The 12247-nt window shown below is 37.3% G+C and overlaps 1 protein-coding gene across 17 annotated transcripts in view; it reads right to left on the bottom strand.

Annotated features, from left to right (window-relative positions):
- CELF2 (CUGBP Elav-like family member 2) overlaps positions 1-12247 on the bottom strand; it is a 547347-nt gene that overhangs the window by 290137 nt on the left and 244963 nt on the right. The gene's annotated exons all lie outside the window — the stretch shown is intronic.

Here is a 12247-nt window from a genome sequence, read left to right as displayed (position 1 = left end):
GGCTGCTTTTGATGCACGCAGAATGCAGGAAACAGGAAAAAAAAAAGATTTTATTTTCATTTTTTATTGGTAATCAGTTTTGTGAACTCTAACCATAATTCTTTAAAGATTGTCTCATAAAATGGAGCTAATCCAAAGTTAAATGTGCAAAAGGAAACATGTTTGGTTTTTGTTCATCCAAATCAATTATGAGAGCTGAAATTTGGAAGAAAACTGGACACCTGTATCTGCCAAGAAAACAGAATAACAGAAGTTATAGAAGTTCCGAACACCATAGAAAAGGAGTAGATGATAAAAAATCTCACTGCTGTGAAAACTGGCTTGCATAGGAGGAAATTTTCTTGCAGATATTTATTTCCAGATCTGCCTCTTCTAGACTTTATCAGCTTGTCTTTCAAAGCATCTGGTAGATAATGCCAGATGAACCACCAGCTTCCTCCTGAACAACAACTCTCATGCTGCTATGAAGATGCACAGCACCTGCCACATATTTTATATTATCCAACACCCACTACCAAGCCTCTGCTGCATTCCGCAGGTTAATAAAACATCACCTACTTGAGGCCAAAATTCAAAAACCTGCATAAGAATAGCAATACCTGACTGCCAGTAAGTCAGCATCTGCCTGAGCTCTGAATTTTTCAAATGGGTGAATTTCTAAAATGTCTGTTATGTCTCTGGCACTGTGAGACAAACTCATGATGGGAATTTATTTCCCATTTATGTCACATTAACTGATGGAGCTGCTAAAGAAAGTCAATCACTCACAAGATGAAATGAAAGGCAGAGCCTTGCTCTAAAGTAAGCAGCACCTGAAGAAAGAACTGACAAAGTTTTTCTCAGTCCTTAAAGTAACTTTTAACATTTTTTTTTTTAATCACTTTGAGTATTTGCCATTCATCACTATTTTAACTGAAAAACTTCAAGCAGTCAATTTAAAAACTCTGCATTAATTTTAGGAGGTTTGGAGACCGATGAAGGTCTGGGGTTCTGGCATGAGATCATCTACAGCTTCACCAAATCAATATCCCCTTTAAACCACATCACTCCCTTTCACCTTGCAAGTTTTGAAATAGAAGATGTAAGCCACTGCTTTAACTGAATGTTTTTCTTACGTGATTTCTTCTCCCCTTTCAGCATGTGCACTATTTTCCTGAGGGATGCTGCTGGGTTTTTTTGGAGTGTTTTTTATTTTTTTATTTTTTTATTTTTTTATTTTTTCCTGCTTCAACTCTGAACTGTTATTTCCACAGGCATTCTCTATAAAGAAGAGGAAAAACTTCAACTCTGCATCATTTCTGCAAGAAAAAGTTACAGCGAAACACCAATTAGAGGTTTCTGGTACTCTGCACTTATAGCTCACTAAATGCTTTCTTCAGAAGTTGGGCGCTCTGGATAAAACCGTCCAGCTCTTCTGAAAAAGAGATCCTGGGGTTGCATACCCCAAGTTGTATGCCACATTTCTTTGCCACCTTCCTCCTCCTCTTTCTGCTGCTCATCACACAGCTTTGGCTGCAGCCATTTGTGCTGATGTGGGGCTGGCTGCTGCCCGTGGCTCCACTGGGGTCAGAGGTGCAATATCTGTTCTGTTATTAGAGAAATTACTCAGTGCAATTTCACAGTTCAGCAGAACAGACTTATTGCTTGTATGCGCCGCGTGTGTGTGTGCCTTAACAAGCACTTAAAGTTTTTCTGCTTCTGTTCCTTCGTGGAAACATCCATCTTTAACAGCTTTAGAAGTGTTAGCGGGGATGGTTTCTGTTCCTACCTTAACAAGGAATTACTACCTTGCATATAATAAGGTTTATAAGAGCAACATTTCCCATCTCTGCTATAAATTCAGAAACAAAAAGTGAACTCCCTGCTTTAGAGAAAAACTGAGGAAAGTAACAGGTGGCTTTTTAGTGACATGATTACTTTTATTATTTCATTCTGAATATTCAGTGTTAGCAGCAGCCATTCCTTCTTGTGAATGCCTTTCCAATTTCAATTGCTTGATCCGAGTTATCTGTTTATTTCTGCAAAGGCAGGACCAGGGAAAAGGAAAGCTATTTCTGCAATATTTTATTTTATTTATTCTCGATGAAAATGAGAAGATCTTTTTTACAGCTGCACAGCTTGTAATGTCAGCTCTAAGCAATCAGCTAAAAAAAAACCATCCACAGTCACTCTGCAGGTTTAAAAAAAAAAAAAGAAAGAAAGAAAAAAGAAAAAGAAATCAATTCATGTTGTCACAGTCTATCTAGAGTCATATTGTCCTCAGCCATTGATACAGAATGAGAACATCTGGGGATTCAATTACTCATGACATGAATAATAATATTTCATTTTTGTTAAATAGAAGTTTTTAGTTGCAGGAACTTCTGCTCCCTTCTCCATGTGGTCCTGGAATGAGAGCTCACAACAACTGAGACACGGGAAGCCATGGTCCCTTTAGCATCTGTGGTGCATCACTGCAGCTATATCTGCATCTCCAACAGAAAATCTTAACAAAGTAAATAATTTTTGAGGAGAAAGATGGGCTCCTGACCTCCAAGCCCTCGCAGATTTCCTAACTATCACAATGGCCTTTTAAAAGCCCAAATTTATAGCCTGGGTCAGATTCACTCACTTGCCATTTGAACCTATGTTGGCAACACCTGCAGCTGTCCAGTGCATTTGATTAACGCAAACCACCAATCTAAATAGCTGTAGCAGCTATCTAGGTTTATATTTTGAGCTTCCAGTTTGAGATAAACCTCAATTCTTATGTTTCAGGTATATGCTACTAAAACAGTGTTTCTGGTGCGTCGCACTGAGTGACATAGCTTAAAGCCATCACAGGCACGGGTTGATGGTTGCTCTAGATGATCTTCATGGTCTTTCCAACCTTAATGATTCTGTAATTCCTCTTCTTTCTTAATCAGGCACAGCTGCCTGTAGTCTTAGTGACAAAGCCAGAATAAAATCAGATAATGCTCATTTTCCAACAGTGGGCAGCAATACTCACACTAACATTGCACTAACTGGTGCAATTACTCTGATATCAGCAGGACTCTTTTGAAAATTAAGCACATGAACTGTTGCAAGATGAGTACATAAAAGTCCAGAGGCCAAATATGCAGACAGGGCTGAAAGTCACTTCTGTATTTTCTTATGCTAAGCGAAGCCTGGTACCTTGTTTTCTCTCATCTTTTCTCCACAGTCATTCATTAAAAACAGATTATGGCAAACAGGCATGACATCTTCTCTACAGCATCATGGCGTTTCTGATGCTTAAGAGCTCCCTGCAGGAAAGGGTGCAAAAAACTTACAAATTCCAATGGTTGTAATGAAAAATATGGAATCATTTATAGCCCAGCTAGGAGAAAAGCTGTGCCGGCACTTTGCTGTAATAGAAGTGCTGCACAGGGCACAACTTGAAAAACATACTGGGAGGACATACAGAGAAAGTGGGGTAGGTCCTCAGTGGCTCAGAACCGGTAAAACATCATCACTAGTAATAGTCACAGCAACAGAACAGTCACTATGAGACTGTTCTGAATGCGTGAGATTGGGGATCACGGTTGACTTTTGCTGACCGCAAAACCTTTAGGTACTACCTAGTTATAATGGCAAGCTCCAGATGTGAAAATCTGCATCACCTCATGGGAGGAATCTCAACTCAGTGCCCTCCAAGAATAAAAAACAGTCACCAATTACTGCTTGCAGGTCTTGTGCCTGGTTTTATGTAATGTATCTAGTCCCACTGCGATCATTGCCTTTTAAAAATGTTTAACATTTATGGACTCCAGTAAAAATGTTTTTAATATAATGTAGATGAAGTATAAACCATTAACCTTGAACACGAGGGAAATGTGCAAGAGTTTTGGTGGGTTTTTTTTTTGTTGTTGTTGTTGGGTTTTTTTTGTTTTTAACCTCTACATATTTTAGTAAGTGTTGTCTAAGTTTTGCTAAGATAACAAATCTTTTGAAATCATTCAAATATTTGCAATTTTTGGAAAATAATACAATATTGCTTGTGTCATTAAAAAAGTGATGCTCAGAAGGCAGAGGACACTGAAGAGAGGACTAAACTGGTATCTTTTCTGTCCTACAAGTATTAGTATAGGTATTCGGACATTATCCATTCATGTCTTAGAAAATACTGTGTATCAGCAATTCATTTATAATTATTTATTAAACATATGATGTAAGACTAAATGCACAGAGAACATGACTGGGAGACTGGCTGCACCAGAGGGCCTTTCTGCCATCTAGATGGATCTGGACAGGCTGGAAGGGTGGGCTAACAAGAACCTCATTAAGCAAGGAGAATTGTGGAGTCCTGCCCCTGGGGAGGAACAACCCGTGGCATCAAGACATGCTCAGGCGCCCACCTAGAAAGCAACACTGCAAATAATGACCTGGGTATCCTGGAGGACATCTAGTTGAATATGAATCAGCAGTGAGCCCTTGCGGCTAAGATGGTTGACAGTATTCTTGTCTGCACTACACAAAGTGTCATCAGCAGGTCAAGAGAGGTGATCCTTCCCATTTGTTCAGCATTGGTGAGGCTGTACTGGGAGTGCTGGGTGCAGTTCTAGGCCACCAGTACAAGAGAGACTTGGGTATACCACAGTCCAGCACGGGTCCACCTCTGGAGCACCTTTGCAAAGAGCAGAGGCTGAGAGAGCTGGGACTGTTCAGCCTGCAGAAGAGGAGGCTCAGGGGGATCTCACTGAGGTCTATAAATAATTGAAAGGTAGGTGCAGACAGGATGGAGCCAGGCTCTTTCCAGTGGTGACCTATACCACTGAGCAGAAGCAGTGGGAACAACTGGTACACAGGAGGTTCTCTGTGAACATTGGAAAGCAATTCTGTGCTATACAAGAGACGGAGCGCTGGCACAGGTTACCCACAGTGGTTATAGAGTTTCCTCCTTGGAGAGAGCAAAAGCCACCTGGATGTGGTGCTGAGCACCTTGCTCTAGGTGTCCCTGCTCGAGGTGGGATGAGTCGAACCCAGAGTTCCCTTCCTCTGTCTATTCTGTGATAAAGTTCTATATCAATCACATGCCTATGGCATAGACAAAGCTCTTCCACATTAACAAAGCTCTCCTAGACTTCAGAAGCTGCTATAGAAACAGATGAAACAGATGTGTGCTTTGAGTGGTTTTATTTAGCTTTCCCAACACCCCCCCCCCCCCCCCCCAAATGTATATATATACATATGAGGTTATTCTCAGAAAGTATAGTTCTCTCCACTGACTTTCAACATAACTTTACTCTGATGATCTTCAATGCTTAAACAATGTTTAAGCAAGGGAGATACAGAAATGACTAACTTTTTAACAAGTGTTTTGACTGGAAAATAAAGCTTGGTAAATTATTTGTATTTTAAGATTGCTCCCTTTACTGTTTCTTATAAGGGACTGACCACTCAGTACCCACCAGTAATGGATCCCTTCTCTGTCTTCATTGAAACTGCTGTTCAGAGGCTCATTTTTCTGAGAAACCCAAGAAATACTACAGGCAAATCATCTCCCTAGACCAATGTAAATTTAACTTTAACCAGTAAGACACTGCAGAACTATTAAGTGGAACAGATAATGAACCTAAATAACTTCTCAATCTTATTAGTGTAGCCCTTATATACCTTCCGTTTTACTTCAAGCCTTGCTGCTTAGCATTCATACTGCCTGATTTGAGACTAAAATTAGATTATAGGAATGCGTGCTTTTTACAAGAGGTCTTTTATTTGTTCCATAAAGTATTTAGCACTCTTTAGGCACTGTATAAATAAAAATAATCACGATCTTGGAATTCACCTTCAGGAATGGAAATGAAGAGATCCGAGTCCTTTCATTTCTGATGCACATTATCCTCATTGGGCACATCTGGATGGCAAGTCTTTGTAAGACAAGTTAAAAAGATTCTTGGAAGTCTGGTAAAGGTGAATAATAGAAAAAAAAAAAAAGAAAAAAGAAAAAAAAAAGAGAAGAGAATATGACTCTAGCTTTAGAGTTTTACAGTAGGGATTAAAAATAAAAGCCATACCAGACTTTTAGAATAAAGATCTGCTGTCAAATCCATTAATGTTTATGAGAGATGCTCAGGATTGCTGGTGAGAAATGGTGGTCGGTTCAAAACCCAGGTCACTGAGCAAAATCACTTATGTTCATTTTAAGATTCAAAAGCTACAAGTAATTAGGAACCATTTCAAGACTGTGAGGAGTGATTTCTGAGGGCTCTGCATGGTGAAAACAGTTATCTGCCTTCTGGGTCAGAGCTGTATCAAGTCCAGCAATCACTTTTGTCTGACTTTCCCCCTCCTTCCCAGAGTCTATATTTAGCACTTAAGTACCAAATATCGAAAGTTTTTTGAGGTTAAGCATGCCAATGTCCTCAAAACTCCAGCAGGCATTGGCTTACATCATTTGCTGCTTTAACACTTCTAAAACTCAGCCTGCTAGTACTCACCTTAAATTAAAGCTATCATCAGGTGAAGCATCTAGTTAACGCTATTCCCCCAGGCTTTACTTTCAGGCAGCAGAGAAAGAAAAACAATTCCCCAAGGTTATTCACCCTGTCCTGAGATAATGCACCTATTTCTTTTCATTTCTCCCTTGGTTCTTTACACAGAGTGTGTTTGTGATAGCTAAATTTAGGCAGTGTGCATCATACCATTGGTATACCTTTGTAATTTTTGAACACAAGTCATCAGTAAGCACATATGGATAATCACCTCTGTGCTCCTTAGACTCCTCTTAAGATTTTAAAAATATCTCCCCAGAAAGGGATCAGATTGCACATAAGTGCGTTTTAACATTTACATCAGCTGTAAAAACCATATTTTGAAAGGGATGTAAAAAAAATAAAAATTAAAAAAAAATACATTCCAACAGCTGCCATGATGAATGTCACATTTTAATGGTATTGAAGATTTTCTTTGAAAAAATAAAAATCAGAATAGCCAAGAGAACTTTAATATTATTTCTTCAGGGAAACAGATTCACCTCACAATCACAGCAAACTCATTGCCATCTCAAATCATTACTGTTACAGTACTGCCCCTCAGAAAGACCAAACAGTGTCAGAGTATTCCAATACAGTGCATATAATGGATAATAGGCAGTCCTGCTTGCACTGCAAAAATAAATAAATAAATAGCTCAAAATGGATGAAACAAAGTATAATTTAGAAATAAGCATCTGAGACACGGACAGTGTCAAATGTAAGATCTTTTAAAATGATTAGTTAAATTTGAGTCTCAATTTAAAATAATCATTTTCTACAGAAAGTGGCTGGCATCCAAATTGTGAAAAACCTGCTCTTTCATACAGTTGACTTTAGAACATTAAATATCGATGGCTGAAATCTTTTTATTTTTCTTTTAATGATGTAGTTTCAGAAAAGATACATGATGATATCATTTCCAAAGACTAACTCTGGTTAGCTACATATAGTTTGACATTCAAGAGATTTTAATGTTATCAGCTACAAGTGCCTGCCTCCCAGTTTTCATGACCCATTATTTATATGCCTTTAAATGAAAGTGAGTTTCATGAAGGGATTTAGAGGCAGAAAGCAGAATGTCTGCATTCAAAGAGGGGGTCAGAAGTGGACTATACCAAATCCCTGCTTTATACAAAGAAGAATAAATTTCAGTTAAGTCTTGTATAAAGGTAAGGAAAATTGTGTTGTACACCAGGACAAAGAGATGTATACTGTAGGTATTCAAGCCTGACTTTACTAGTAAAGCAGTTCAGGTGTCATAAAAGGACATCCATCCATCCATCATGAAGCACAAGCAGGGAAAGGTATAAACTGGTGTTAGAGTGAGAGAAATTGCTTGTTAAAAGACTTTACTCAGAAGGGGACCAGAGGAACACAGATGGTCAGCCCCAGTTACCTGGTCTATGCAATACCCATGAAGATACCAGCCGACCTGGATGTAGTCTACATCCTTACTACTGTCAGAAAAAAACAAAAAAGAAAAAAGAAAAAAAAAAAAATGAAAAAGAAAAAAAAAAAATGAAAAAGAAAAAAAAAAAGAAAAAAAAAAGATCCTTTTCATTTCATAGTAATTAAAATGCTCATGGATATTTTACTAACTCACTCTACAGAACCACACAGATTTTATAATTCATCCAAGCACTTACAAGTTACTTGGGTTAGGCTGTCAAGACAGAAATGATTCAAAACCTTGTGTACTTAGCTCCTTGGAAGACATATCATTCTCTAACACAATGGTATTAGAAAGACTGCTGACAGTTAGTGATCAAGAGATTTCATTTTGCTTGTCATATGGTGGGTTGTCAATTCTTCTTTTCCCTTTAGATAAAAGCTTAGTTGCATTAGATTTAAATAATGGTGAAGTTGCAGGTTAACATTTTTCAAAAGTACTAAAGTAACTTCAGTACTCGAATTCTATTTTCAAAATGCTGTAGACACACAGGAACATGTCTTTACACTAAATGAAACTTAGACATCATCAAAGAAATGTACGGAAACTTTAAATCAAGAGGGCTTACAGTTTGTACCCTACTCCAGATTGCTGGTTTAAAGTACATGAGCTCCAGAAACTACTGTGATTATAAGAGAAGCTAAAGATTTAAATTGTGATTATATCTTTTTAGCACACCAATGTACAATTTTGCTGTCATACTTTGTTGCAGATTTCATCCCACCTCTTCCAAAAAGTTCAAATAATACTTCTAAGATGGCCTTCATCTCAAAATCCAAGAGGAAGCGACCATTTAAACTTTACTCTGACCGAGTAAACAGCAAAATCAAGCCACTACATGTAAGATGAAAACACAAATTTTACTTCTGTTATCCTAACTAAACTAGTATTAAGCCAATAAATAATCTATGTGGTTACTCTGTATTTAAAATATTTGTTCTTCTTAAATATAAAGTACCCTTCACAGAAGCAAACAGAAGGGGCTAGAAACTGAAGCCATTTCTTTGATATTGCAGTGGGGTATTTTCTCTTTTAAGCTCCAAACATCATCTCCCTCGTGCCCGCAGGGCTTTGCACTGTTCGTGAGCACTCTACCTCACCAAATTACATCTCTCTGGAAATGTTACCAGCTTAGCTCTAATGATGGTCTATGAAGGGCTGGTTGCAATCTAGGGTACCACAAGGCTTTAGGAGATTATCTTCATTCATAAATTATTCTGCATCATACATAAATGGCGGGTTTCTCAATTTAAGATATATATGCTTTTAATAATTTTAGTTTGGTCTCTTATCATAGGTATCATGTATATAATATGGAAAGCAAACACAGTCTGAAATAGGACTGCCATAGTAGCTATAGCACATCTAAAAGGGAAAAAAAAAATAGGCCAGACCTTTATTAAATTTTAAAGTATGCCTTTGCTACACTCTTGTAAAGATCCAAATAGGGTATTCAAATCTCTAGAGATCACCAGTATAATTTCTTTATCATGTTCCATTTAAAATTTAATTATGTAGTCTACAACAAGAAATATCTGAGTACTCTAAATAGGTCATGCAACGAACAACTTAATATTATTATAAAGTTTTCCTTGTGAAGATCCTTTCTTTGATGTGCTGTTGCACACAGAAATCCTTTATTCGAAAAAACAATATACATTCACAGACATAATAATGTCATTTAATATAAAAATGGTAAAGCTTCTTCATCATATTTTAAGTTGAAATTTCCAATTCCTGCTCAAAGCTTCTCCAAATCATCAGAAATAACTGGTAAATTAGAACTGACACAATATAATCATACAGAATATTCTTGTATCTTTCTACAGGCAAAGTTAATCTATTAAGTTTCCTTAATAGATGTTCACTAACTCAGATTTTCCCACTTCTTTCTATGAATGAAACATTCTTCATTGGCAAAAAGTAAGGTAATTTTTACTTCCTCTTTAATTTAATCATTAGAAACCAAGGAGCAGTATTTGGTAGAAAATGACTACATTAAAAAACCACCATTTACACAGACACCTTGTTATAGGCACATAAGGAGCTTGTCTTGATTACTGTAGAAAATATTCTTCCCTGTAAATTCTTACTATTTATATTTCTAGGGAAAAAATAAAAATTAAAAATCCCTAACTCTCCAGAAATTCAACTATGTGAAAATCAGAAGTTTGGTGTTGCCTGTTTTTTCTGTTTGTTGCTTTTTGTTTTGTTTTTGTTTTTTAATAGCAGCAACAAATTAATACTGCTAGTGCCTAAATCTTTCTGATAGCCAAACAAAACTCAAGTACAGACACACACAGCTTACAATGAAGGTCCTATCTCCAGTTTTACAACTGTTTGAAGTGTGTTGGATCAATCCTGGGAACAAATATATCCACATCACTGCCCTGAGAAAAGGCATGGTGCTTTGCTGCATAAATGGAAACTGGATTTTTAGAAATACTGTGTTTTTTCTGCCCCACTGAATCAAACACAACTAGCAGAATACCTATGGGAAAGCAGTTATTAGTTGTTGCACCTTGAAATGAAATTAAGATTTCACAGACTCATTAAGGTTGGAGAAGACCACAAAGATCACCTAGTCCAGCCATCAGCCTATCACCACCATGTTCATCAACTCTATTGTTCAGTGTCATGACATATTAGTTTCAGAATATGGGGTAGGAAATGATGTGCTGGTGGTGGAGAAATTAGACCGTTTCACAGTTGTGAATTAATAACAGCAAAATGGTTCACTTTAAGTTTGAATGAAGAACATAAAGTATTAGATTAATACATGAAAACAGAAGATTAAAAGCCCCAAGGAACCTCTTGCTTAGAGAAATGCAGGAACAGGTGAAGGCCAGAGAAGGACCAGCCAGTCTGCATGCAGCCACAAACATTTGTTTAAAATCTAGACAAGATCATCGGTTTTAATATTTATAACATAATTACATTGCCTTCTGCACATTGTTTGTATAATCTGATTTTTACTTGCGACATCTTGCCATGGTTGAAATTAAAGGCTTGTGGTAATAACTCGAAAAACACATTTAGGCAATCATTAATGGCAAGAATGAAACTGGATGTTTATTCAGGCACCTGGATCTCTCATTCTAACTTTAAATTAAAGTGAAATTCATTTCAGCAGTGCAAGGACTGCATGTTTCCAGTATATTAGTCATATAATACCAAGGTGATTAGGAGCATAGAGGCAAACTGGAAATATTTTAACACTAAAGCCAATAAAAGACATTCCAGACCAAGGAGACAGCTACTCTGTTGAATCTCTATTTTTGTTTTCTTTTTATATGAAGAATTGTGTCTCTTTTGTATGGAAGATGAATAAAATCTTATGTTAAATAGGCTTGGTCATTTTGCAGCCCTTTGAATCCTTGGTGAAACTTCACCATTATAACTGCTTGCACAAATGATGATAAGTCATAAAAAAGAACCTAATGAATGAACAAGTGATATAAATTTTGAACCTACAAAACAAAGTGATACATTACAGAAGGGTGGAAAAAACATCCAAGTCTGGGAAGATATGCATTTATGCAGCTTATCAATACAGATGAGTCAACTAATGAAACCCCACGTCCCATAAAGGTAGATGATTTTTCTCTGCCTTTGAAGCAGAAATAAATCACTTGTATTACCATGCCTAAAGAAAACAGATTTTTCCATTGAATTATTCCTTTATCATTACCTATTATATGAACTCCAACATTGTTGCTAATCAGAAGATATAAAAGCATCCCAAATCATCACTTCATTAAACACCACCACAGTACACTGAGCAGAACTGATGGCAGAAGAGGCAAGAAACATGTGACCATAATTTTTAGCTCACTATGCATCTCTATTATGTGACAGGTTACCACATCAGATTTTTCCCCCTTCTCTCCACCCTCTTCTCTATCTGCATGATAACTGCATTTTAATGCATCCTTTGACAATATGTAGGCAAGTCTCTCTTTGAAAACCTCGATTGCAGCCTAGGAGTCCTGTCTAGTTCTATTATATTATGAAAAGCTTTCCCAGCACAGAAGAATTTGATCTAAGCTGTTCTGCTTTCCAAATGAAAATGCCTTAAGATCACAGTGTTTTTTTCTCCCCAACCTCCAAGTTTCCCCCCCTCTTCCCCCAGGTGAAATTTAAAGCAAAAGGCAAACCACCTGCAGTGGGTATCATTGCACAGCTGGCAAAGGGCCACAGCTGGGGTTTCTATTTCTCAGGTACACAGCTGCGCTAAGCCTTGAAAAAACTCCAACCTGTTGTAGGCCATGGAGTGTGTTTGCTCCAGTATTTCATGGTCATATTTCCCTCTCCACCCAGT

Source organism: Coturnix japonica, chromosome 1 (genome assembly GCF_054131305.1).
Source record: "Coturnix japonica strain WE chromosome 1, WE-NBRP24, whole genome shotgun sequence".
Lineage (NCBI taxonomy): Eukaryota > Metazoa > Chordata > Aves > Galliformes > Phasianidae > Coturnix > Coturnix japonica.
This window is presented reverse-complemented; position numbering and strand designations above follow the sequence as displayed.